The sequence below is a fragment of the Balaenoptera musculus genome, chromosome 7 (genome assembly GCF_009873245.2).
Source record: "Balaenoptera musculus isolate JJ_BM4_2016_0621 chromosome 7, mBalMus1.pri.v3, whole genome shotgun sequence".
NCBI lineage: Eukaryota > Metazoa > Chordata > Mammalia > Artiodactyla > Balaenopteridae > Balaenoptera > Balaenoptera musculus.
Window position 1 is genome coordinate 37691778 of NC_045791.1, and position 4153 is coordinate 37695930.

The following is a 4153-nucleotide window of genomic DNA, read 5'->3' on the forward strand; positions in this document are numbered from 1 at the left end:
TCTACTTAAAAGACAATATGCTGCATCGTGTGTAGCATGATTCTTTGCGGAATCTTTCATATTAAAGTTTAAAGAAAAGTTTCAGTCAGAAGCCTCTAAGTTTGTTCCTTATAGCCACACTTTACTAAGGTGTCTTTTCATTGTTTTCTGGCCTTTCTGGCCTGAACAGGGAAGAGCTTCCACTCAGTGACACAGAGACCAGTTGGTCCACGTGTCTAGTAAACTCTCCTCTTCCTCCAAGACCAATCCCAAATGACAAGGTGCGAATTTAAAGATGTATGATTTGTGACCTCAGCGAGCTGACACTCACATTTATAGCCAAAATCATTGCAAGAGATACCCTGAAAAGAGCTATACCTTAGTGTAGACACATTACAACAAGGACAAAAAGAAGGAGAGAATATTCCTGACTTGAGGATGTTAGGGAAGATTTCATAGAGGACGTGGCATTTGAACAAGAACTAAAGATGACTTGAAGAAGTTCTAGGCAGAGAAAACTTGAATATGAAATTATCCTTAAATTATAATAGGAAAGCATTATGAAGTAATGTATGTAAGTGTGAATACATTTGATTTTAAAAATAAAAGGAAAAGCCCAAGACTTCATTAGAAAATGTGAACATTTCTATGTCACTGGCAATGGTAGGAAATGAAATTGAAAATCTTGATACTTGATACTTGATACTTAGTAGACTAGAAATTCCTCCACATCCTCTCATAATCATACTGATTTTCCATTTGCATCATGAATGCGGACTCTCTTTAAGCAAGGTGCAGTATGCTTTGCTCTTTGAGTTGGAAACATGTCTCCCACATATTAGTTTTGTCAGTGTATTTAATGTTTGTTGTCTCCTTCAAAGGTGAATTCATTTTGACTGAGCCGTTGCTCCTAACAGGCAATAGGTTCACATATTGTTTTAGGTTCTGCTTCATAAAGCAGCTGTAGATTTTACTTACTGCTGATTCATATTTTATACTCATGAATTTAGTTATCTTCCATCCACTTCAATTATTCCAATCTAAAGAAGGTATGGAGTTGCAATTCTATACCAGTACTATAAATTGGCTACTACATAAAATTAAGATGTGCTCAGCTACAAATAACAAAAACTCAACACAACTATTTTTTAAAAGGAGAGATACTTATCTCATAAATCCAAAATATAGAGCAACTACTAGGTTGATTGAGAGGCTAAACATCAAGAAGACAGTTTCTTTCAATCTTTTTGCACTGCCATTCTCATCATACTGAGTTGTCTTTTTAGACTGGCTACACTCATGGCCTCAAGAAGATTCTCAGTTCCAGACATCCAGAAAAACTGGTGGTTCTAGTATTGTGTCCCTTTATAAGAGTTAAGAAACTTTACTAGGTGCTACCACCAGACTTCCTGTCACATCTCGTTGGCCAGAATTGGAACACTTGCTCTGTCTAAGCCAATCGACTATAATGGCAAAAGTGATGAGACCACCATGATTGGCTTAGACTTATCTTCCTCAGAAACACATGACCTTATCTTTCTCAGAAACACAGAACCCTGAACAAAATCAGGGTTCTGTCTGCAAGGATGGAGGAGCATGAAGGATGGTCTTACAGGTAGGCAACCAACAGTATTCACCACTGCAGCATTCCTGAAGGATGTTTCTTCTGGAGTATTTTGACATTTGTTAATTACATAGTATGATCTCTGGGTAGATAACACTCCCTTAATACCTGCCTGAACCTTGGAGCTTCCAGTATCTATTGGTCACTCATTTGGAGAAAGTGGAGAGGACCAGATATCAAGGTTGCTACCTTTTGGAACATAGTCTCAGGAATTTGAACTGAACATTGGAAAATTTTAATATTGGTCCTTGCTCAACGCCTTTTTCAGTGCCAACCATTTTGTTATTAGAATTTGTTGAATTCATGCTGTTCTGTGACTGCTCAGATATTTTTTTCCCTCATCTAAGTATTTTCTCCAATTAGTAGATTTATTTTTCAAGCTTCTCTTTCATCAAAGTGTACCTGTCATATCTTCTGAACCATTTCTGATTAATCTAAGAAACTAAACTTTATCCTTGTATCCACTGGAACTAGTAGATTTTTTTAGAGGCATCTCTCAAGCAACAGAAGTGTATTTTGACAAAGGTATGGAGATTCTAAAGATTATTCCAAAGAGGACACTCATTGGAAAAGAATCTTCTAGTCTGCTGCCTACTTGGCATTTGATATTTGACCATGCACTGGTTATAGCACATCTCAAAATTAAACATTCCTACCTCCTTCTCTTTAAGGACCAGGTGAAACAATATGTTTAAGAGGGTGCTGTCATTGTGAGGCGCTGCCTCATCTGCCGGTAAGGAATTCTTCTTGGGACCTGGGGCAAAAGGTACAATCTGAGAGCCCAGGACCATGATGAATGGTGCTTCAGGGAGCAGTAGTTTCAGTTTCAGTTTTCAACAGAAGCAAAGAGTGGAAACTCTGACAGGTGATGGTGTCAAAAATCTCTGGGAAGCCAAGGAGTAACTATTTTACAAGCTATTAATGTTTGATGTCCAGCTACCTAAGAAAAAATCTCTTTAATTTCTATAATTGATGAGCAGCTATGGTATAGTGACACCAGTCAGAAAATAAATATTATAATGATTATGACAAATGTCAACTCTTTATACAGAAACATAGCATTAAAACAACTAGAGATCACCAGCTCTGTATATATGTAGAGGCATAAGGAAATTCTGATGAATCTCACACTGGTGTAATAAATGTATGGCTTTACAATCTACATACAGAAAGTGGGTCTTCAATGTCCTGAGTATTTAAAACAACAAGAAAACTTTATTTGAAAGGTTGTGATGATAGAAGAGGGGAGTTAAAGAGCTTCCATTTCTTTAATCTTTTTTTCCTCCTTCAGTTTTTCCAGATTTCATATCTGTCTTTCTCTCTGAATGCCAAAAATATTTTAACTTAATAGGGTCTTGAAAAATGATTTAAATTATTAAAATATAGCTCCTGCAGGTATAAAATGTTCATCCAGGCATTTTATTCTTCGCTATTTCAGAATGACTTTCTGCTCTTCTCCCCACTTCTTGGGTTTATCCACTTGTCTGAACACAAGTGACATCTCTTATGTGTAAAGACTCAAGTGAAGTACCGTAAACCATTTCCTTTTTAATGTTTTCCATTAAGCAGTGCCTCTCGCTGTCAAATAGAAACCCACGTTATTCTCTTTTAGGCTTAAGCCTGATAAGTTGTTTTTTGCTTGGAGTACTTTTCTGTTTTACTTTGCTTCTGCATTGCTTCTTACATCAGGTTTTTTTGCTCCATGACTCCATTAGCCCACAGTACTTCTTTGTATTTTGGCCTTGTTATCCAGTGGAATAGGATATTCCAAAGCCCTAAGCATCTGAAAACATGATGATTTAATAACAAACAGTGTAGAGAGCCTAATAAAAATATGATTGTGAATTATAAAGTGTAAAATTTAACAAATGTAGTTTGAGAAGGAAACATTACAATGACCAAGAACAAAATAAAAGTTTCACTTCTTTGTCAATCATAGGTAGAGTGTGATAGGACAAACCCTAGCTCAGGAGTCAGAAAAGATCACTACCTTTCTCATCTATTTTTTTTTCTAGAAAATAAAACACAATAATTTTTTAATTCATTTAATGGCAACTTGTAATCATCAAATATCAAATTAGCAATGGTTATCTTCAAAAGTTATTACACTAACAGTGCTGTCATTTCTCAAGGTTGATTGGATACCTAGAGTCACAGACATTTCCCACATAAGATGCATCATATAAATCAGACTTTATCACCAGCATTTATACAACCAAACCTAAGAAAAGAACTAGGTCTGGGGACACATGCATGATCTTAATATAGCGAATGTTTAGCCTGCCCTGAACCTCTGTCATCTTATACAAGTCACTTTATCCTCCTGACCCTCTGTTTCCACATTTATAAATATGGAATTTTGAGCTAGATGGTCACTACAATCCCTTTCAGGTCAAAACAATCTCTGATTGTTAATATAATAGATATCTCCTTTAGGTTATATTATTTTATCTTAATATGTAGGAAATAAAATTTTAATGTTCTTCTTTCCTGAAAACAACTTCTAAAGCACAATTTGTAATTATAGTTCAGGAGAGTCTTATCAGAGGG

General features: G+C 35.8%; 1 non-coding gene across 1 annotated transcript; it reads right to left on the reverse strand.

The window, feature by feature from the left end:
- Window positions 1-3795: 3795 nt before the first annotated feature.
- LOC118898586 lies at window positions 3796-3928 on the reverse strand. The gene has a single exon (XR_005020733.1). It is a non-coding gene; the product is annotated as a small nucleolar RNA SNORA72 (small nucleolar RNA).
- Between the last annotated feature and the right edge of the window lie 225 nt (window positions 3929-4153).